A 23,563-nucleotide genomic window follows, 5' to 3' on the forward strand; every position below is an offset into this window, starting at 1 on the left:
AAAATCTTAAAGGCAAACAAATTAGGCACATGGCACAAGCCTGTCATCCTAGCACTGGGAAGGCAGAAGCAGGTGAATGTCTGTGGGTTCAAGGCCAGCCATGTCTGCGTAGCAATTTCAAGGACATTACAGGCATAACTTCTTTCTCACAACAATAGTATATGAAATGTAAAAGAATGTTTAAAAAGAAAAAATAGCTGGAGGTATTATATCTGTAGTATAGTTTAAATCTGGGCAATGTAATGCCTCAGGTTATTTCTTCTTTGCTCCAGATTGTGTTTTAGAGTCTTGTGGTTTTCTATCATTTAAACTATCATTTGCGTTTTGATAGGGGTTTGAATAGTGTGGGCATTTTAACAGTAGTCACTGATACCACCAGCACAGAAAATCTTTGTCTCATCTTCAGTGTTAGTCTTCAACATCGTTACTGGAAGGCGGCATTGTCTGTCTCAGTGGATGGGGAAGCTTTCAAACCAGACAGGAAGTGCTGTCTTTTCTTTGGTTATACAAAGCACATTACTGCTAACACACACACATACACACACGGGTGTGGGGAAAATTCTATTATACATTAAAACATAATCGTCTGCCCTTAAGTCGTAAATATTTCCCCATGAATTCCTCTCTTCGTCCTGTGTCCTTCCTTCCCTCCATCCTTCTTTTCTTTCCTTCCTTCCTCTTTTCATTTCTGGTGGTGTGTGGGTGAGAATCCGGAGCCCTGAGCATCCGAGGTAATCGCTGTACCACTGAGCCACACCCGAGCTGTCGGGTACATTGAGCATTCTTGTTCCTAACCACAGGAAATTCAAACTGCTCTGATGCTGTCAAATGCTGGAGTGTGTTTTCAAATGTCACCACGGGTCATCCACATCATAACCTTTCGGTCAGCTTGGTCTAGTTCAAGTTCACCCATGGTACTGTTCACCTTTGATTTCACACCCCTAACCTCCTTCAGGTCTCTCTCCCCTTCTGCCTCCTCCCTTCTCTCCTTTTCCCACATCCCCTTCCTCCTCCCAACCCCCTCCCCTCCTTCTCTTGCTTTCCTCCCTGTCTTCTCTAGCACATTGGCATTCTGGGACTGTAGGTCAGTTTGGGAAAATGTTCAACTTGGGTTTGTTATTGTTTCCTTACAGCTGGATTGCATAATGCTTTTTATTTTTAATCTTCTGAAGTAATTTTAAACTTAAAAGTTTTTGGGGTTGTATAGCACTTTGTTATTTTTTTGTAAGTTTGAAATTACTCTTAACTAGATTTACCAGTTTTTGATACTTTGCCTATATCCCAATTCATTTCCATTCATATTCTATCTCCTCTCTCTCCCCTTCCCCATAGCCCACCCCCACCTCTCATTCAAGTCTTTGTGTTTTGAACAATTGAGTGAAAGTGGGTTACCCTTAAGTCACAATTCTGGAGAAGATTCTGTGGGCCAGGAGCTGACCACCATGGTCAGCATGTGTAGACAGGAAGTCACTGCAGACAGGAAGTGCTCTGTGGGGAGCTCAGAGTTTACATTAACTAGACTCTGGGAAGAAGGAAGGGCAGTTAGCTCAGCACTTTTGATGCTTAAGCAGGCTGTGGTACATGCCTGTGACCCCAGCACTTGGGAGTTGGAGGCAGCAGGATCCTCTGAGAAGTGAGTTTGAGGCCGGCCAGCACTGTGCGGACCTGGGGGAATGGGAGACTGAAACCAAAACAAAGTGCAAATGAGCCACCTGAAGGAGAAAATAAAATGTAGAAAATAAAATTATGAGATGGGGCTGTCGGGACCTCGTGTAGTTCAGAAGAGGAAGGGCAAGATGAGCCATGTGGGTAGAAACCCTAGCCTGCCAACTTGTGGAGGCTGGATAAGGGGGGATGGGGAGGGGTGCTTTGGATCGTGTGCTACTCATTTTGTATATGATGCCTCGTTCATCACAAACCCCCAAGCAATAGCAGTTACTTGGCCAGGAACGCTCACAATAAGTTTATGACATCATTAATATGCAGACCCACTCTGAAATCCACTGGGGTTGGGAAGCAGTGACATTAGCTTGGAGAAGCATCCCTGTCAGGCTCCAGTGGCCAGTTGGGTGCAGTGGATGAAGACCACAGGAAGGTAACAGCCTGTGTTTCCACCTTGGCTCTGGCCTGGGTGGTGACAGTGTTAACCGAGGTGCTGGTACCTGGAGAAGGGAAAGACCTGAGCAGGTGGAAGATACTTAGTGGGCAGTGTGGCTCAAGAGCTTCGAGGAGGCGTCCAGAAAAGACAGATTTAACTGCTGATGTCATAGTTATGTTTGCCTGTCTAGGCATGGTGACACACACCTGTAGTCTCAGCACGTGGGAGGCTGAGGCAAGAAAAATGACCCTGGGATTTGCCATGTAGACCAGGCTGGCCTCAACTGCAGAGATGCTTCTGCCTCTCTGCCCGTGTGTGTGTGTGTGTGTGTGTGTGTCCCCTGTATCAGGCTTATGGGTGCTTTTGTTCCTTGGTTCCACAATGACCAGGCTGCCAGCTTAGCTCCCATCCCCTCTCTCTTACATTGTAAAAGTTACTGATTTTATGTGTGTGGGTGTTTCGCCTACATGTATATCTGCATACCACGTGTGTCCCCTGTGCTCAGAGAGGCCGGATTGGGGCACAGGATCCCCCGGAGTTACAGATGGTTGTGAGCCACCATGTGGGTACTGGGAATGGAAGCTGAGTCCTCTGCAAGGGCAGTCCATAGTGATCTTAACCACTGAGCCATCTGGCCTCTGTTCCCCTTGATTTTCTCCTGAGTACAGCATGTGTACTTGTGACAGACATTAATGAAGATGTGGGCGATTTTATATCCTTAGCAACACAAATAGCTTGAAGTCCAAAAATAGATGTTGCTATTTCAAGCAGCTGTCACTGGGACTCTTATCCAAGCTGCAACCTCTCCCCTGTGGTTACCTGAGCTCCGCCTCACCTTCTCCCCAGGATCCATCGGCGGACCATGTCTAATGTTCCATCCCATCTCCCTTCACAGTTCATTCGGAGCCATGGTCTCTCTCCGTTCATGCTCCGAGTGCCATACCATGGTGGTTCCCTAACCAGACGTCTCTGCATCCCTCAGAGGACTGGCTGTATTACTGTTATTATTTTTTTTTCTAGTGCTCATACCATTAAAGGTGGAAGGGCAGTATTTAAAAGATCCCATCTGCTGCCTTCTATTTTCCTCGTGAAACATACAGAGGTTTGTTTCTCCGCAGAGCTAAATGTGGGCCTAGTGATGATGTCACAGCTGGGGTCAGAGAGCCAACCAACAGAAATGTACCGTATTTCTGACACTTCACGAGATGCTGTGTCTACAGGGTTGACTCCTCTCACAGAGCCTGCAAACATGTGGAACTGATTTGTTGCCGGGGATGGAAGATTCCGTTTACCGAGCACAAAGGTCAACAGGAGAGATGGAAGACTCAACGGAAGACAACGGAGTGGGATTAATCGAACCGAAGCCTTTGGTCCCCTCTTCTCCTCCTGCACAGGCACAGAGCAAGCCAGGAGCCCATGACGGTGACAGTGCTAGGGATGAAGGAGTTATACTTTCCCATTGCTCCCTAGCAGATCACCCCAAAATCAGGGCTTTAAAATGCCAGCGTGTATTAGCTCAAACTTTTAGAAGGTTAGGGATTCAAGAACGATGTGGCTTGGGTCTCCGATGAGGCTTGTAGCATCTACAGGGCTGCACTCGGGCTGGGCCTCAGCTCCAGTTCCCAGACAAGGGTCTCTCTGCGACATGCTTTTGGCCTCGAGGTAATACCATTTTGTTTTCTTAAAACATTTAAGGTTTATGTTGAGTGTGCATGCCACCGTGTGTGTAAATTAGGAGGCAGCTTGTGGGAGTTGGCCGTGTACTTCTGCCGTGTGGGTCCTGGGGAATGACCCCAAGTCATAGGCTTGGGCAAGGTGCCTTCACTTGCTGAATGATCATTCCAGCCCCTGATGGTGCGGTTTTATGAACTGAATGATGCAAGAAAGAGCAGTCAAGGGGAACCTGAAAGACCTCATTAAATCTTGGGGATGGCATACCATTATCTTAAAAAAAAAAAACAAAACCAAAAAGATATACCAGGGTCTCTCTGTGTAGCCCTGGCTATCCTGGAACTCACTCTGTAGTTCAGGATGGCCTTGAATTCGGAGATCACCTGCCTCTGCCTCCCTAGTGCTGGGTTAAAGGTTTGCACCACCACCACCTGACTAACATACCACCACTTTCACACCAAGCATCCTTGGTTACAGTGTAGAGGGGACCACACTAGAATGTAAATGGAAGCATGGTCCCTGGGGACTGTAAGGGTCTAGCTACTGAAGGAATGTTTCCAATAATGTAGGCTATTTGTGAGTGTGTGTGTGTGTGTGTGTGTGTGTGGGTGGGTGCGTGTGTATGTGCCCTGCATACTTTAAAATGCCAAGGAGAGGTGTAATTGGGCAGACTGGCAGTTACCATACTCCTAGACTTTATGGATTAATGTGTTAAAAACTAAGTGGCGAGTACTGAAACAGGAGTTTTTTAGCATTTTGTCCGGTAAGGAAAGACAGTTGCCTTCAACCAGCTGCATGACATCATGAAAGCACAATTTGACGGTGAAGAGAAAGGACATAATCTTAGACGGGAAGACGTCCTCTCAATCAGAAGACCACTTTCTTTAAAACCTACTAAGTAGAGGGGCTGGAGAGAGATGGCTCAGTGGATAAGAGCGCTTACTGCTCTACTCGCAACCCTCTGCAGCTTTGGCTCCAGGAGATCTGATGCCCTCTTCTGGCCTCCATGGGCATTGCACCCATGAGGAGTACATATATAGGTGAACGCAAATAATCGCACACGTAAAATAAACATTTTTAAGAAAATATTACAATACCTGCAAGCTTGTGTCTGCTGTGAACATCGGGGCTCTGGCCTCTGTCTCCTGGCCACATCCCTTGCACCATGGCCAATAGCGGCAATCCGAGATCCTGCCTCAGTCCGAGAGACCCAAACCCACTGCTGTCCCGAAGCTGGAGGACAAGTCGGCCTCTCCAGGCCTGCTGAAGGGAAAACAGCAAGAAGCCATTGAACATGCTGATGTACAAAATGAAATAGAGTTAATGAACATGCCAGTGAGAAAATTTGGAAAGCCAGTGAGAAAATTTTGAAAGTAGAAAAAATATAACGAACTCCACCAACCAGTTTTTCAGAAGAGGTCAGAACCGATCGCCAAAATCACAAATCTTCGAGTAACATTTGTCAACCATCCACGAGTGTCTGCACTGCTTGGGGAGGAAGAGGAGGAGGCCCTGCATTATTTGACCAGAGTGGAAGTAACAGAATTTGAAGACATTAAATCAGGCCACAAAATACTCTTATTTTGATGAAAAAAAAATTCTCTCCAAAGAATTCCGTCTGAATGAGAGTGGTGACCGTCTTCGAAGTCCACCCAGATCAAATGGAAATGTGGAGAGCATTTGACAAAAACACTCAAGTCAGACGCAGAATAAAGCCGGCAGGAAGAGGCAGCAGGAAGAACCAGAGAGCTTTACCCAGTTACTGACAATTCTGACGCAGGGGCTGACGAGTAGGAGATGTCATCAACCATGATGATATTTGGACAAATTCCTTGCAGTACTATTTGGTTCCGGATATGGATGATGGAGGAGGAGAGGCAGAGGATGATGATGAAGAGGAAGAAGGGTTGGGAGATACGGATGAAGAAGATGAGGATGAAGGGGAGGAGGGTGAAGAGGAGGAAGGAGAGGAGGATGAAGAGGAGGAAGGAGAGGAGGATGAAGGGGAGGAAGGAGAACAAAGGGGAGGAAGGAGAGGTGGATGCAGGGGAGGATGACTAGCACAGAAGACTTGATGGATACAACCTTTTTTTTTTTTTTAATTTTCTTTTTAGTTTTTAAATTTCTCCAGTCCTTTCCTTCCTGTCCCTCTGTGCTCAGTCACCCACCCAGTTTTTCAGTTCTCAACTAATTTAGGGGAAAATATCTTGAGTAAAATACAACAGGAAAAGAATCTCCAAAAATAAGAAGTAAAAGAAGAAAGAAAAGCGACATTAACCTGTTTTTGCCTGTCTCCTGTACCTGGGAGAGATGAACATCCTGCCTTGGTCCACCAACTATTCGTGAGTGAGGTGCCTGAGGATCATGTGATAGAAAGTGACACAAATAAAACCCACACGCCCATGACCGGGAGCACTAACTAAACATGAAATAAGATACTGTACGGTTCCAGCATATTTGCCTCTCCTGTTACTGTGAGAAAACCCTCGAGTGAACGCACCTTAATGGTGGAGGGACTGACTGCAGCTCACAGTTCAAGGTAAAAAGGCCCAGACAGCGGCATTAAGCCGCCAACGATGTGTGCACAGTCAGGAAATGGAGCGACGAATGCCTGTGTGCTCTGCCCAGCCCTCTCTCCACTTACAGCAGTCTAGGATCCCTGCACAGAGAACTGTCCTGCTCACATTAAGGCGGGTCTTCCTGTGACAGCAAATTTAGTCAAGATGACCGTTCGCTCAGATGCCCACTTTCCAGGTGAATCTAGAGTCTGTCAAGTTGACAGCCTGCATCATCGTCACCATTATATATGCAAAATACACGATTTGTATAGCACATAATACATATTCTATACAATACATATGAACAATACAGGCACATGTGTGGCTTTTAACAGTTTCCAAACGTACTGTACACACCACAGGAAACTGATGTATTTCTGCCTTTGTTACATCATTTCTGTCACGAGTTTTGAGTGGTCACTGTATCACCTTGGCGATAAGCTTCTCTCAGTAACATGACGTGATTATGCATGTCTATAGCATGTAATTATGCATGTCTGAGAGCATTCCCTGTTAGGTATGGACATTGGATAATTATATTTTTGTTCCTCAAACTGATGAATTTGTACATATGGTCCAGATATAGCATGAAAATGTGACCATATTTCTGGCTGATGGTTCTGGTTGGGAGAGGGATGGTGATTATTTTGTTCTGATGGTTGCTTGGCTCCTATATAGTCATGTTCCCACCACTGAGATTGATAATTAATACTAGTAACATTAAGAAAAATAGAAATTTTCTCCAACAAAATCTTTCTGGAAGCCTCTATGAATTAATTTAAAACCGTCACATTTTTCTTTCTTTTGGAAATCCTGGGTGGTAGAAACTGTTGACTTTTGCTCCCCAATAGAAGCTCCAGATGTCAGCAAGTGGCTCATCTTTTGGACGTGTACAGTGTGATTACTCATGGAAACTGCACATTAAACTTGGATTTTATAGCCACATTGGTTAAGAAAATCATTGCCATGTCTGGAGAGATGTTTAATGGTTAAGAGTTACCTGCTGCTCTTGCAGAGGACCCGAGTTCAGTTCTCAGCACCCACATCAGGTAGCTCACAACCACCTGTAAATCCAACTCCACACAAGTGGCCTATGCTCACACACATAGTCACACACAAATAAAAATTACATTTATCGATATATGTAAGACAAAGTTTCATGTTGGCCTCAAATTTGTAAATGTAGCTGGGGCTAGCCTTGAATTTCTGATCCTTCCACCTCTACCCTCAAGTGTTGGGATTACAGGCAAATGCCACCAGGCGCAACTTCATTGGCGGTCCTTAAGAATGTCTGTTGGATCGTTTAGCCCTAAATGGGATGTCTTCATTAAACCTTTTCCTCACTATGAGGAAGCTATGAAGAAGCGGAGGCAGAAAATTGTAAGATTCGGATAGGGAGGAAGGACATCAAGGAGACGTTTCTCCAAACAGCAGGACTGCTGCCCGTGTGAACCCTCAAGGTCTGCTCAGTAGCATGCACAGGGCCTGCGGAGGTTCAGGCGAGTCCCACCGTACTGATCCAAGAGCCTGTCTGCAACCGATACTCGTTTTGTAAAGGAAAACTTAGTTTTCTTCAGTGGAATCTCACTGAGTAAATTAACCACACTTCAGGGTATGTCCGGCCATAGCTGGCCAACACAAAATGAACTCAGCAGAGTTCTGTAGAATTTTCTTCTCAGATTGCTTTGTCCGGTCATGTTTTGTCTTACTGATCTTTGGTTGTATATTTTTATTCTGTGTGCGTGTGTGCGTGCGTGCGTGCTCGCCTTCATGTGTGAGCACATGTGCCCATATGTGTGGGTTTTGCTTTTGGTCTTTTTTTTTTTAAAGAGAGAACGTGGAATTGGGTAGGTGGGCAGGATCTGGGAGAGGGGAAAAGTGTGATCAGAAAATATGATCTGTAACCGTTTGCTAACTGGAAGGCCTTTTCTGCACACGTGGTTTGTAGATGAAAGGTATCAAGCAGTTGACTTTTTAAGTCTGTAGGTGACCTTCTGGTGTAGGGAGAGGCTTGAAGCTGCATACAAATGTGACAATGGAGAGTAGCCACCACCCTGCCTAATTGTACTTTTCTCTCTTTTCCTTCGAAAGGACTGCGTTGTGGTATTCTTTATCTGAACAGCTTTGCTACTTAATGATTTAATTTAGGATGAGTTTTTGGTGTCTTTGTGTTTGCTTTAGGGAAAGGTTACCATCCGAGAGAGCTCCCAGGGTCTGGCATAGAAAAGGTCAGTAGCATTTTGATATCTATCAGCTAACATGATTTTTTTATTTTTTGAGATGCTGGGGATGAAAGAGTCTTGAGTATGTTAGACAAACTGTCTACCACTGAGCTTTGGGTCCAGCCCCACTACCATGACTGCTACTTATTTAATTCAGGTTAGATGTCTTAATGCAGTTAACAGGCTTGAATTAGGCTAAGGTTCCGGGAAGGAAGCTAGTGCAAAACTTACAAGGCAATACTGTGAATGGTGTTAACAAATTAAAAATAATGCTTTTGTTCTCTCTCTCTCTCTCTCTCTCTCTCTCTCTCTCTCTCTCTCTCTCTCTCTCTCTGTGTGTGTGTGTGTGTGTGTGTGTGTGTTGAAGTGCTGAGAACAAAACCCAGGACCTCCTACTTCCCTTGGCAAAGTATAACTAGCCATGCCCCACCCTAATCTGCAAATAGGTTTGTTTTTTTTTTGTCTTTAAAGAATAAAATGTGCTTTGGTTTGAAGCTGGTGTTAACTTGATGTTCTTGCCATAAATTATCTGCTCACCACTCCAAATGTTCCACCAATTTTTTGGAAGACAAAAGCCAGCCACTTAACAAAGGTAACATCAAAGCTTAGACTTCGAGAGGGAGCTATTCAGCTGTGTAGTGAGTGCTGCCCGGGGAACTTGGAGACCAACCTTCTCACTCTTTAGTGCTGACAGTCAGGGAAAGAGAAGAGTCACCTTGGAGCCCTAATCTAGAAATTGTCATGCATTGTTCTAATTATAAGCCACAAAATTGCCCAGTCATTTACGTATTGAAAAAAATCTACAAGGGTGGTGGCTTTCAGCATTTTTTTTAAAAAAGAAATCTGAGTATTACAGAAAACCAGTGCTTATCTGACATCTCACTGATAACTCCTGAATCTTACTTTTTGAAGGTTGGTGGGGGTCACTAATGGCATCTTTGAGTGGCTTGTGGGTCTGGCAGCTGTCCTTGGGGGAAGTAACTACAGAGGCCTCCTTCCCTAAAATTGGAGATCTGATATCAATCTCTCATCTATGGGACTGACATCTAGGATTCTCTTGGGTAGTCACCATTTGGGAAAGAATAAGTCACCAGCAGGGATTCCTCCCTAAGAGAATTTTTTTTTTTTTAATGCTCTGTAAATACTTTTCCTGGTGAAAGAACAAAGCTTTTGTGGCTTAAAAATGGTTTTATTTTTAGGCTTATTTTATGTGTATGAGTGTTTTGTCTCTGTGTTTGTGCATCATGTGTTTGTCTGCTGCCCGGGGAGGTCAGAGGAGGGCACTGGATCTTCTATAACTGGAATTATGGATGGCTAGGAGCTGACGTGGGTGCTGGGAAATGAACCCAGCTCCTTTGCAAGAGGCATCCCTCCAGCACCCAGATTTGTTTTGGTTTTCGGTTTTTTGAAGACAGGGTTTCTCTATATAGTCTTGGGCATCTTGGAACTTGCTCTGTAGACCAGGCTGGCCTCTGCCTCCAGAATGCTGGGATTAAAGGCATGTGTCACCACACAGTTCCCTAGCATCTGGTTTTTGTTTCATAAGCTTGTGCTGTATTTTGGGATTTCATATTTCTCTAACTCAAACTGTAAGCCTCTTGTGAAGGAAAGAGATGTTGACCTACTTCTTCTTTTTCCCCTAGGTATTTAATATTAGAGTTAATGTCTTTTTAACATTGTATTTATTTATTTATTTATTTATTTATTTATTTATTTATTTATATTGGCTATTCTCTGTATTTACATTTCAGATGTTATTCCCTCTCCCCTCCCATTACCTCCATGAAGGGCCTCCCTTTCCCAACCACCCTCCCCCACCTCAGTGCCTTGGCATTCCCCTATACTGGGAAAATGAGCCTTTGCTGGACCAAAGGACCTCCCATTGATGCCAGATACTGCTGTCCTGCTACATATGCAACTGGAGCCATGGGGCCATGGGTCTCTCCATGTGAACTCATTGGTTGGTGTTTTAGTCTCTGGGAGCTGTGGTGGGTTTGGTTGATAAATTTGTTCTTCCCATGGGGTTGCAAACCCTTTCAGATCCCTCAGTCCTTTCTCTAGTTCCTTTATTGGAGTCCCTGTGTGTTTTTTTTTTTTTTAAATATTTATTTTATATGAGGACCAGAAGAAGAATCAGATCCCATTACAGATGGTTGTGAGCCACCATGTGGTTGCTGGGAATTAAACTCAGGACCTCTAGAAGAGCAGTCAGTGCTTCTAACCACTGAGCCATCTCTTCAGCCCCCTGGCCGACTTCTTAACCAGGCTTTCTTAAACTTTCTATACTTGAACTTCCTTAACAAACCAGACACATTTGCCTGATCCACAGATGTGGCCACGGATCATCTCGTATGCATCAACTGCCTTCTTCATCACTGAGTTGTCAGGCAGTACTTCTTGCCAGGTATGAGATGTGAGCATGGGAGTTAACCTTTCTGGGCTTCTGTTTCCTCATGTGGAAAGCAGGAATGATCGTCCTGCTGACTGTTGTGTTGTTCGAGTGTGAAATCAGATGACTCCCGACAAGCGCTTAGAGGCATGTCAGCTTGCAAACACCTATCAGTCATTTTCAGGAAAGTGTGTGAATGACTTCAGTCAGGGTGTGTTTGGTTGCTAGGCACACAAGGCTCTTTGTGTTAATGTAAACGACTTGAAGGCCATCTTCTGTCTTCGTGATAACTCAAGCCATTTCAACCCTGCTGCCATGACAGCTGGGCAGATGGAGGGTTCTGTAACTGAAGGAACTGAATGTTGACAGCCTCAGAGACACTTCCCTCCGTTTCCCCAAGGGCTGTCCCCTCTCCTCCAAGTGTTCCCTCCATCTCCCCAAGGGCTGTTCTCTTCTCTCCAAGTGGTGGCTCTGCTCTGCTTTCTGCGGACCAGCTTCTTTGCTGAACCACTATACGAGTGTCTAGAAATACCCCCAAGTCGACTTAAGCTATTAGCTGAGCAGTCCCTGACGTGTGACTACATCACAGCATGTAGCCACCACACTTCCAAGCCAGAGCAGGTGAGGCTGTGCAGAATGGTGACTTTTTGTCCCCCTAGACTGCAGGAATAGGCTGAGGACAGCTAGAAGTTCTGGGGTAATCATATGGCAGCACCCCAGTTATGTATTAAAAACCTTTCATTCAGGGGTGATATGTTGGTGAAAGGGTACATGTAGAAGGTGGGTAACTGGATGGATTTTGATACATTGTACACACACATGCCTAGAGGAGAGCCTAAAAACCAAAACCATGGCTGCCTACCTACTCCGTCTGCACTCTGGACAAATGGACTAGCTTTTGCGTGATTTATACTTTAATTCGGGAGTCATGTTTTATAGTTATTATGTCACTGGATTCCGTTTCTTTTAAATATCAGCTTTTACTTTATGTGTATGCGTGTTTCACCTGCACGTATATTTTGGGCCGTGTTTGTGCCTGGGGGGAGTGAATCCTTGGGAAGTGCAGTTACACAGGGATGGTTGTAACCCAGGTCCTGCGTAAGAGCAGCCAGTGCTCTGGTTGCCGAGTCATCTCTCCAGCCACAGTTCCTTTTCCTTAGCATTGTGTCAGAGACTTTGTACCAGTATCTGCTGCAGATCTGCAGAGCGCTCGCTCCTAGTGCTGTATGAATATGTTATGTGTTATGTGGTCTGCTGCTACTGGCCATCTGGGTAGTTTTATGTTTTTGTTAAATCTTTTTTTTTTTTTTTTTTTAAACAAGGTCCCATATATCCGGGGTTATAGCTGAGGAAGGGCTTTAACTTTAGATCGTCCTGCCTCCACCCCTCCGCTGTGAGATTACAGGCCTGCACCACCACAGGCCTGAGTGTGCTAGACAAGAGCTCTACCGACTGATCCACTTCCCCAGCGATGCAAGCCCCTTTGGGTCTGTTCTTTACCGTTTGTACTTAGTGATGTTAACTGTTTGCCATCAGAATATGTGTCAAATTGTCTTCATTCTGTGTAACTAACCTGGTCTCCTACGAGTGCCGTTAGACTTCTGGGAGTGTCTTGTCTTCAGGTGACTATGATGGTGGGAGGGCACAGCCATGTTGGAGATACTGGGTAACTCTGGTAGGTGCTCAGCTTGCCAGATGTACAAGCACATAAGAGAATGGTGCACACCTCCATCCTGTGGACGTAAGCTCTGTTTACAGGTGGGTTTGGGGTGCTCTGTTGCTTAGGCTGAGTTGATTTAGGGGTGGACACGTGATCCAAAGCAAAGCAGTCACATTTGTCTTCTTGAAATTTAAAATTAGGAGCTGTTGGAGGCAGACACTGGGTCACTACGGGTTAGTGGCAGAATGGAGCCCGTTTCCTTATTTCCCATTTTAATTCCTTAGGACAGACAGGGAGCTCTCAATGTGGTTGTTAAATCACAATGCACACCAATTTCTTTTCCTTCCTCCCTTCTTCCCTCCCTTCCTCTCTTCCTTTCTTCCTTCCTTCCTTTTTTTCTGAGACGTGGTTTCTCTGTGCACTCTTGGCTGTCCTGGAACTGGCTCTGTAAACATTCCCCTGGGTCACCACTCCTGATTATCTATATCTGATTAGTTCTGAAATGCAAGGTAGAGACAATAAACACTGTAAAAGTTCCACCTACGGTGAGGCCAGTGAGATCTGGCTTTGTTGTATGTATTCTAACTTCAGCTCCTTTCTGGAAGAAAGAAAACACTGTATATGATAAAGTTTTTTGAGCCAGAAAATTTGGTAAATAGGTAAGTCCATGGGAAGAATAGAGAGGACTTGATCCAGGATAGGTATTAGAGCTTTGAAAGATGGGTGGCGAAGACCCTGAGGTCAAGGCTTTAGGTCTCAGTGACTGAACGAACATAAGTGTAAAGAGAAGCAGCGAAGGTTAGGCCAGGTTTGGAGTTCCTGTCTTCGGAAAGATGAAGGTAAAGTCATTATAAACCAGGACATTCTGGGAGAGCAAGGAGGAAGGGATAGAAATGAATTCACTGTGGGAAATAGTATACTTAACATTCTGGTGAAATACCTAGTTTGTTCTGGTCAAGAATGTGGGGTTCCAGGTCAGGATGGCGTTGAGTCTTGGACTCTGTGGTCCCAGGCATCTACTTCCCAGAACATCCCCTTCTCTAGAGCGTGATTCCTCGCTGGACTATAGTGAGACCGCAGGCATGTAAAGGGTGTCATCTATTGCTTGGCCATTAAACATCCATAAGATCTGTATTCACGGATGTTGCGGCCGTGATGATTATCTAGGGCACCACTGCAAATCAAGGAGCGGAGTCTTACCTCGAGGGAGCTGTTGCCGACGGAGCTGACACTCAACAACAGCTCAAAGTGGCAAGAAGTGTTAGGAAAAGCCAGGGTCACACTGCTGGTTCGGCATTCCTTTTAGAAGGAGCTGGGGCAGGAGACTGACTGAGAGGTGCTGGGTTGACAGTCCGAGACCATTCAAGTGTAATATCCTGTAAATTTCAGGTGAATCTCCATTCTTCTCCCTAAAGCTTAGGCACAGTTAACATCAACTTAGAGATAGAAGCAGCAATGTGTTGTTGTTCAGGCCGATGGGTGACTAAGTCCTCCGGGCAGCTGTTATCTGCATGTCTGCTCTTGCCAACATGGAAATGAAGCAACCCTTGGAAATTCTTACCTCCTCTCCTATCCTGTCCCGTTGCTGGGCTCTCCCTGCGGCCGCCGCTGCACACCTCTGGAAGAAAGCCAAGCAGAGGAACTGCCGAAGGGAAGTTCAGGCTGAACAGACCACGCTTTCCCCATTTTCAGTTCTCCAGTTTATAACGTTTGTTCTTACTTCCCTGACATTTCTCAAAAAAAAAAAAAAAAAAAAAAGACGGAGTTAAATTTTGATATGTCAGTGTTGAGAGTAGAGATTTGGGTGTGTCTTTGTTTCTCCTTAAAGGGATAGGAAGAGTTTGGTGTTAATGGCAAAGAAAATAGTGGCACAGGGGTATCTTGTCATCTTTGATGGCAGCAGAGCCTTTCTCAGCTCTTCTGTGCTTAGCCTGAGAGGGTCCTGGAAACTCAACAGCCATCAAAACCATCTCAAGCCAGTATGAAATCCATGTACCACAGAGCAGGTGAGATTTAAGTGGGTGGATGGGAGGACTACTGTGGGGAGAGAAAGAAGATGGAACTCTGTACAGTGGGAAGGGTCCTTCCCCCTCCCCCAGGGAGTGGGATCCCCATTGAGCTTCCCTGTCTGCAAGTTCATAAGTTTAATGGTTGGAGGAAGTAAGGAAGGAGGATTCACTGGTCAGTCGGTTTTCATTCCTGACGATGAGGTCCTTGCAGTTTGGGTCACAGCCTCAGTATGACTTCCAGGAAAGGGGTGTTCCTTTGGGGGGGGGAAGAGATGAAGCCCTTCTTCATGGCATCTCCAGCCTCTGGCCATGGCAAAACCAGACACAATTGGCTTAGGCACTTGTGGCATCTTTGACCTCTGGCAAGGACAGAGTTATGGATATTTCCAAAGGCATTTCCAGCCTTTAGCCAAGAAAGGTGCTGATTAATCAATCCCTGCACCCCAACTTGTCTAGTCAATGTCTATTTCCTGTTCTCATCAGTAGGAGAGAGTTACATGTCCCCAGAAAGGGAAGGAGGAAGGGTGTATGATGGTTAGTTTGCCAACTTGACACAAGTTAGGGTCTTCTGAGAAGAGGTGTGGCAGGTGGCATGTGCCTTTAACCAGCAGAGACAGGCAGATCTTTGTGAGTTTCAGGCCAGTCTGGTCTACATAGTGAGTTCCAGAATAGCCAGAGATATATAGAGGGAAATCTCAAAATGTCCTTCTCCAAGTGGAGAGAGAGAGAGAGACAGAGAGAGAGAGAGAGAGAGAGAGAGAGAGAGAGAGAGAGAGAGAGACTGAGACTCTTGTTTCTCAGATTGGCTTGTGGTCAAGTTTTTGGGAGGGCATTTTCATGATTAATAATTGATATGCGCAGACCTAGCCCATTGTGGACAGAGCCACCCTTGGGCAGGTAGCCTCTAGTGTATTAAGAAAAAAAATGGAACCAGCCTTGGGGAACTAAGCCAGTGAACTGCCCAACTCCATGGCCTGTTTCAATTTCTGCCTCCAGGGGCCCTGCCCTGCTTTAAGTTCCTGCTTTGACTCTCCTCAAGGAGAAACTGTGATTGGGATGTGTAAGCCTAATAACCCCTTTCCTCCCCAAGATGCTTTTGGTCATGGTGTGTTATCACAGTGACAGGGGAGTAAATTAGGACAGATGGGGAAAGAGCAGAGCCTGACTTGAAGGTGGATGGAGGAGAGTCCAAGAGGATGAGGAGACTGCTCCAGAAAATAGGTTGTCAGCGTTTTAAAAAAAAGTTTTGTTTTGCAAAGGGAATGGTTAATGCAGACTATCCGATGTGGGAGTGGAACCCTGTTTTCTCATCCTCCCTATCCTGAGCACTGGGTCTGGGTACTCCCAGGAAAGGCAGGTGGAAGGTCAGCAGCTGTGAAACCATCACTGAGGCGCAGTTCTCCTTAAAGTAACAGACCACCCAAGCACAGGGATGGAGATGAGCCAACCTGGCTGGGTGTGTCTGGACTCTGTGGAGGAAGCCCTCGGGTAACAGCCTTGTTTTGGGGGACTAAAATAAATACATTGAAGTAATCTGACTTTAGACTATACAACAGTTATTTTTAAAAGATGATTTTGAACTGTTTTCTCTGAAATTAACTCCAGTGACCTCGTGCCACTTTTAAGATTGATTCTATCTCTTCCCTCTCTCCCTCCCTTCTGCGCCCTCCCACCCCCTTATTCTCTATACATTCTCTCTCTGTATTCTCTCTCTGTAGTCTAACCAACGGTCTTTTCAATTCCCAAACCACAGGGGCTGGCTTTGAAGTATTTAAAAGATACCATTTAGTCCACAACTTGTAAGGTTGATTAATCTGTTTTGCAAAGCTCGGGATCCCCCCCCCCCCCCCCCCCCCCGCAAAGTAGCCACTCAGCTCTGACCTTTATTTGCAGCTAAATACTGTTTCAGAACTGTGGGTCACTGCTAGCACAGGGCACCTCATCTAGGCATGGGCTTATTTTTAGGTTGAGGGTTACCCAGATTAGTGGGGCCCCTCCCTCAAAGTCGAGCTCCTGGCCCTCCTCACAATCACCGGCACCCAGGTTGAGCCTGGAATCCTGGAGGGCAGAGCCCACCGCCCCCTCCATGCCTTCGGACGCGTCCGGAAAGTCACGAACACCCCTGTGGTCTCCTCTAGCTGGTAAACGCAGGTTCGGCCATTTCCGGCCCGTCTTCGGCAAGTTCCGCCGGCGCCGGTCGGAAATGGCCGCCGGCCGGCAGGGGGAGCGGAGGATCCGGCGCGGCCTGGGAGGCTCGCAGCCGGCGGCCAGAGCGGCTTGTGGGAAGCGGACTTTCACGCAGGCAACGGCGGTGGCTCGTCCCTCACTGGAAGCCGGTAGGAGTCCGAGCGGCATGGAAGCCCGAGGACCCAGGCAGGGCAGGAAAGGCTGGTGGGAAGGACCGGGCAGCCTTGAGCTTGCGGCCGTGGCGGGCCGGGGCGCGAGCGGCAGTGCTTGGGAGCTGCGGCCGCGCAGCCGGGTAGGCCTGCCCCGCGCGGGGGCCTCGCTCCGCTGGGCCGGGCACTAGCGACCCACGGGGACATCTCCTGTGGAAGCGCAGCCTTCTGCTCCCCGTGATCACTCCCACATCTGGCCGCTTCGCCCAGCACAGCTGCGCGCCGCTGCCCAGCGGGCTCTTCTCTCCAGGTGGCCACTTCCTGCCTGAGCTCCAGGTGCTGCTGTGTCCGCCCAGGGGCCTGGGTGTGCCTCAGCTGAGGGATGGGGGTCCCTATGACGCCCCCAATAGAGCGACTACTCTGTTGGCGACAGCCCCAGGTCAGAACCTGAGGAGCCGGGCAGCCCCGAGTGCTTGCCCTAGTCCACAGTGAGCAGCTGTTTAGGCTCCGCTGAGATATCCGTGGCCCTTACTTAGCCCACTGAAATTTGATGGGTGTCAGCCCCCCAGCCTGGATTGCTGCTCTTTAAATTCTCAGGCCCTTTATCTGCTCCTTTTCTTTTGGGGAAGAGGAAACTCAACGTGTGATTTAAGAGGTGGCTTTAGGGGGTCTTCACTTTTGTCTTGTTCTTCTTCCATTTGGAGAGTCTGGCATTTCAAGGTTGGTCTTCTTGATCCCTTCTCTACCCCATCCATCCATCCATCCATCCATCCATCCATCCATCCATCCAAGCAGGCATGGAGGTTCCTGTCTATTGCTCCACAGTTAGCTTTCCCCTCTGACTCAGTGACTCTTAACTCTCTGTAGAGTCTGGGATGGTGGTTCCTCCCTGGGGCATTGATAATCTTGAATGAAACTAAACTTTCCCAACAACTTATTCCAGCAGAGGACTTTTTACATAGTTTGTAATGAAAGAAAAGCTATTTTCTCAAACTCTTACTTGGTGTGTGAAACATAACCATTTCCTGTGAGAACTTCCAGATCTTTGTCTGAAGAGTTGAAGTTAGTCTAGATGTTTTCTGGAGGAGACCTAGAATTGTGGCTATTCAGAACCGTGTGTGGGTTTTTGGGTTTTTGTTTTGTTTGGTTGTTTGAGACAGGGGCACACTGTAGACCAGACAGGCCTGGGGTTCTTGGTGAACCTCTTGTTTCAGACTTAACATCTTCAGAATTCTTGAGGCATGTGTTTGGTCACCAAGTGACGGTAGAACTGACAAAAAGCTTGTGGTGTGTGTCTTTATTCTCTCATCCCTAGAAGAAAAACCATTATTAAGTACTTGGTGTCTGTTGGAATCTCTTAGTGATTAGGTCTCAGAGGGTTTTTGTGTTTGTTTTTTGTTTTGTTTTTGTTTTTTGCCTGTGAGTGAAAAGACTCAGTAACCAGGTGGGAGAGAGAAATGGATTATAGGAGGGGGGAAGGTGTAAAATAAGCTAGCAGCTTTCAGAAGAACATGTGCTGGTTGGAAAAGGCTGTGCAGTGGGAAGGCGCTAGTCAGGGTGTGGTAGCTTGCACTCTAGGAAGGCAAGAGACCCACCATGAGTTCCAGGCCAGCCTGCTGTCTGTCATGATGTCCAGCCTAGCAGTAAAAGTCAGTAAAGGGTGGTAAAGGAGTTAGGCAGGGAAGCAGACCCTGTCAGTTGTGTGACTGGGTTTGTTTGCTTTTTCCCTATAGAATCCAGGGGCCTCACACACGTTATGCTGGCAAGCCCTCTACCATTGGGCTCCAGCCTTGCTTTGGTGGCTGGAGAGGGGTTAGAGGTATTGTTTAATGTAGAATAAGGTATTAGAAACAAGAGCATCTCACCAGATGTAGTCCTGGTACGACTGTAACAGTCTCCGTACATAGTTCACTGTGAAGCAAGGATTAAGAACCAAGGATCTTCTATTAAAAGTTCTAAGCTACCTGCTAATACTTGCCAGAGAACTAAGTTGAGTTGAGAAAGTTCTTGGTGAGCTGTTCCTTTCTGGGCAGGTTCTAGTAGCACACACCTGAAACCAGCACTTTAGGTACACCAGGAGTCCAAGGTCACCCTTAGCTATGTAATACAGTTGGGGCCAACCTGGGCTACATGAGGCCTATGTCAAGAAAATAAGCCAACTAGCAAAACTTTTATTGATATTGTTTCCTTTTGCTTGTGGTATCTGTTCCCTTTGAGACTGTGGTAACAGGACAGCTAAGCAGACGGGACTTCTCACAAGTTGTAGGTTCCACGAAGTAGCAGATTGTGTGCAGATAAAATCAGGAACTCAAGGACAGAGTTTGGCTAATCCGTGAGCATTGTCCTCTCCTGCCTGAACCATTTATACGGACCTTTAGTGATTTCAGTCTTTCAGTGCTCTGGGTGATGTAAGTAGGTGTAAAAGAAGCAAGATCTTAAAATCTATAGCCTGGCAGAGGAACAGACTCATTTCGTAGTGAGGCTCCTCTACCAAGGCCGTAATGGTAATGTGCGGTGTAGACCATTGTTTAGAGGCATCCAAGTGACTCATTAACATCCCAGGGGTGGAGCCGTACAGAGGAGAACTATACGTAACATGCAGTAGAAGCGAACGTGCTCGGTAGTTAGCTGCTGCATCTATCCCAGAGAACAAGTCTGTGTTTGCAGTAAAGTATAGAGAATCAGGCGGTCAAGATGACCGTGTCAGCCCTAGAGTGTCAGCTCTTACGCGCTCACCCTTTGTATATTCTGCCTTTCGGCTGGGCCCAGTGACTCTGAGACTGGCCATGATGTTAATGATTAACACCCTGACGGTTGCTTTGTAGACGCTTTATCCGGTAATCCTGTCCACACACATTATCATTGTGTTTCCGACTTCTTTTTAAATATTTTTCTCAGCAAAAATGTTTTTATATCCTGAGGGAGGAATATAAAACAGAAATAGGTTGGGAATATATGGCCTCAGTATATGTAACAAGACAGTTAAAATATGTAAGCATATGGCACTGGAGAAATGGCTCAGTGGTTAAGAGCACATACTGTTCTTATAGATTCCAGTTCAGTTCCTTAGCACCCACATCAGTTGGCTCACAACTGCCTATCCCTCCCGGCTCAGGGAGCCAACACCCTTCTGACCTCCTTACTCACATTTGCAGACACACAAATAGTAAATGTTTAAAAATAAATTTTAAAAATATAAACACAGTGTGATTATATAGTGTTTTTAATTGCTGTAGAAGTTCTTTGCCATTTTTGTGTTCTTTTTTCTTCCATAGAGTTTATTCTTTAGGGGCTGGAGAGATGGCTCAGCTGTTAAGAGCAATGGCTGCTCTTTCAGAAGATCTGGGTTCAATTCCCAGAACTCACATGGTAGCTCACGACTGTTTGTAACTTCACATTCAGGGGTCTGAGACCTTCACGTAGATATGTATACATGCAGGCAAAACGGCAATGCATATAAAATAAAAATAAAAAAAAATTAAAGGGGCTGGAGAGATGGTTCAGCTAAGGAAAGATACTTGATGGTCTTTTGGGTTTGGTTCCTTACACACACATGGAGGCTCACAACCATCTGTAACTCCGGTTGCAGAGGATCTGATGCCCTCCTCTGACCTCTACAAGCACCAGGAATGTATGTGGTGCGTAGACATACTTTCAGGCAAAATACTCATACAATAAAAAAGTGAAATAAATCTAAAGATGAAGACACTGAGGATAGTAGGCTAAATGCTAACAGGCTGACGTGTGGGAGGGCTGAGTGCTCAGGAGGCCGGACTGAAGCTCCACATAGCAAGTGGTAAGGCTCTTCTTCAACTGCTCTGAAGTATTTACTGACCTGTCTGCATCCAAACTCTGACAGCGAAGTCACCATCCTAGCTCATGACTTAGGCCAGAAGGTGTTTTCTCAGATCCAGCTGTGTATTTTGTCTCCAAAAGTGTCGTAGCTTCGAACTGATTAGAAAGATTGCAGCCGTGAGGAGGCAGCGTGTCTGCCCCTTCGCTTCCACACAGGCTGCATGCTGGTGTTTGTTTGAATCAAGTAAGGCTTGCCGCTTACACAGGAACCTAAAACCAGAAGCCAGCGTTTGGAAACAGGCAGATTTCATGTTCAAACACTATTTTTGTCTTGTTTTGCGGAGACTGTCATGGGGCTTGTGCTGCGTCACTTACGTGTGGTGACAGCAAATCATATAGGTGTTGACAGACACTTTGCTCTCTTCAGTTGTCTGTCTGTCTGTCTGCTGTATTCAGAGCATTCCATTTCCACCAGCTGTTTCTTATTTGAAGGGCTTACGTCCCCTTTGCCAGCTTTTGAGTCCCCTGCCCTCTAGTTACTGTGTTAATGGCCTTCTTCCAGCGTGGCGCTCAGCACGGATCACAGAATTCTGCACCAGTGCTGAGGACGAGGCCACCTTGGCTTTTCAGCCTCCGCCTTGTTTTTTTGTTTTTAAAAAAGGAAAACCAAATTCAAGGTGATGGGGTTTTCCTAAATGGTTGGATTTCCTTGAACTGATCGCAGTAGCTGGGGAGTCAGACCCGCAAGTGCCTCGGCCCCTGCTCAGTTAAAGGCACTCACTCCCGTGCAGTTTGAGATCAAAGTGCGAGCTTTGTCTTTATCTATATTGGATTTCCTCTGCAGAAATCCAGCTGATAGCTTTTTGTATCTTGGATTTTCTCCCAGGCATAACTGACCCCTCCCAGCGTGACTTCCTTTATTTCTTAGTTGTAAAATACCAAAATCACCAAGGCTTTGAAGGAAGAAAACAGTAGATAAGGCCCCAAACTTGTTATTAATGGACTCCATGGAAAATAGGGGCAGGGTGGGGGAGGGGTGCTTAAAGGAAAGTGAAGCGGGAAGGAGGCCTGGAGCTCTGCTGCCTCGAAGTCACACAATGGCATCTGTTCTTCAAAACATGTGAACATCTGGGCATTTCATGGGCAAGGTACTTGTAAGTCAAGTCCTAGAATCAAGAGGGCTTTTGAGGGCAAAAAAAGGATTTTCCTTTAGGAGTCAGAAAGGATTAAGCAGGGCGTGGTGACATCTGACTGTGATCTCTGGATCATTAGGAGTTTGAGGCTAGCCTGGGTTACCTAGATGGGTGAGCAGCTGTTGCTTCAGCTCTGTGTCTCATTGAGAGTCTAGCTCAGGGTACTAGTGGTATCCATTCTATGGGTCAGAGAAGAAAGGAAAAGTCCTGTATTCTTGAGAAATACAGGAAGCCTTAGAAAGATCCGTTCAGTCCCTGTCATACCACAGAAGTACATTTGGAGACCTACCTACATGTCTCTCACTTTCAGAAATATTCTTGGGGAAAAAGACATAAGAGGTCTGATTCTACCATTCAGGAGATAATGGCAGAGGCAGGAGGATTGTCACAAGTTTGGGGCTAGTCTCTTTCACATGGCATTTTCCAAAAAATACTTATTTGTTAGTTTATTTATGGGGGGGGGGGGCAAGGTCTTACTGTATAACTCTGGTTGCCCTGGAATTCATTATGTAGACTAGGCTGGCCACAAACTCAGAGATCCAGCCTGCCTAATTTCTCAAGTGCTGGGATTTTGGGGTGAGGGGGAGAGAGGGAGGGAGGGAGGGAGGAAGAGGGAGGGAAGAATGAGAAAATCATGTTTAACTTTGTAATATAAAAGAGTCATAGTTGGTGTTTTGCATATGTGTGTTTTTCCATTTGGGTACATGGTTTTGAATGTTACTTTACTACTAATACAGCATTGTAAATGTATTTCCATCTTACTTAAATTATTGAAAAGTTTGCAGTCTGAAGTCCATAGAAGTACCATTATCATATTTTACATTCAGCTTTACTTCTTGGAAGTTTTGTTGTATATATTGTAGAAAGAATGCTGAGGCATTTACATCTTGTGTATAGGTCTTTATCACCTAGAATCTATTCCTAGAAAGTGAAATCATTAAGTCAAAAATAGGAAAAGTTAGGACTTTGATCACAAACGACCTCTGTTTACCTTCCCACTAACATAGGCACCTTCCGTACCCGCTGCCTGCGTGGCCCACAGTGTTCTGAACTTCGCCTTAACGTTTGAGCATTCTTCCTAGTCACCTTTCTTAAGGCTTTCTGGAAGTGGAGTTGGGGTCAGGACAGTCTCAGTTTGCCAAACTGTATTCCAGAAAGGCTTGGGACCAGATTCTGATAAGTGCTAGATATTGTATAGATCTTTGCTGACTCACTGGTGGGAAGATTTTTGGCTGGAACATGCTTGCTTGACTTCCCCTTGACCCTTTCTATTAGTAACCTCTTGTCTTTATCCTCTGACCTCTTTTAATGTTTTTCCCTTTTAAACTTGGGTCAGGTAGGAAATCAGTCCTCTGACCCCCCCCCCCCCAAACACACAGTTCTTTGACTCACAGGGAGTCAGGTGTGTTTAATTTCTGTGGGTGCTCTGCTGTGTGTTTGCTAGGATTCCTAGAAAAGGGGCCATGTATACTTGAGCTAAAGTGACAAGCATGCTTTCCTTTTCTGACGGTTCATTTGTAACAACCTTTCTTTAAATTCATCTGGGGCTTTTTTACTCTGGTTAGTCATAGAAGTCTGTTTTCCCCCTCAGATGGGTAATGGTCACATTATTTACTGCACTGTCAAGCATAT

The 23,563-nt window shown here is 45.9% G+C and overlaps 1 protein-coding gene and 1 pseudogene across 3 annotated transcripts in view; both read left to right on the forward strand.

Annotated features, from left to right (window-relative positions):
- Nucleotides 1-3,372: 3,372 nt before the first annotated feature.
- On the forward strand, nucleotides 3,373-5,830 carry LOC308428368 (protein SET-like; annotated as a pseudogene). Its single transcript has 2 exons — nucleotides 3,373-3,441; nucleotides 4,946-5,830. The product of its transcript is annotated as a protein SET-like (transcript).
- Nucleotides 5,831-16,813: 10,983 nt separating this feature from the next.
- EXTL3 (exostosin like glycosyltransferase 3) overlaps nucleotides 16,814-23,563 on the forward strand; it is a 42,973-nt gene continuing 36,223 nt past the window's right edge. For both annotated transcript variants that reach the window (XR_013975281.1, XM_080926574.1), the window contains exon 1: nucleotides 16,814-16,943. The gene's annotated coding sequence lies outside the window, so the exon portion shown is untranslated. The remainder of the gene's footprint in view (nucleotides 16,944-23,563) is intronic.

This window comes from Micromys minutus, assembly GCF_963924665.1.
Source record: "Micromys minutus genome assembly, chromosome: 12".
Classification (NCBI taxonomy): domain Eukaryota; kingdom Metazoa; phylum Chordata; class Mammalia; order Rodentia; family Muridae; genus Micromys; species Micromys minutus.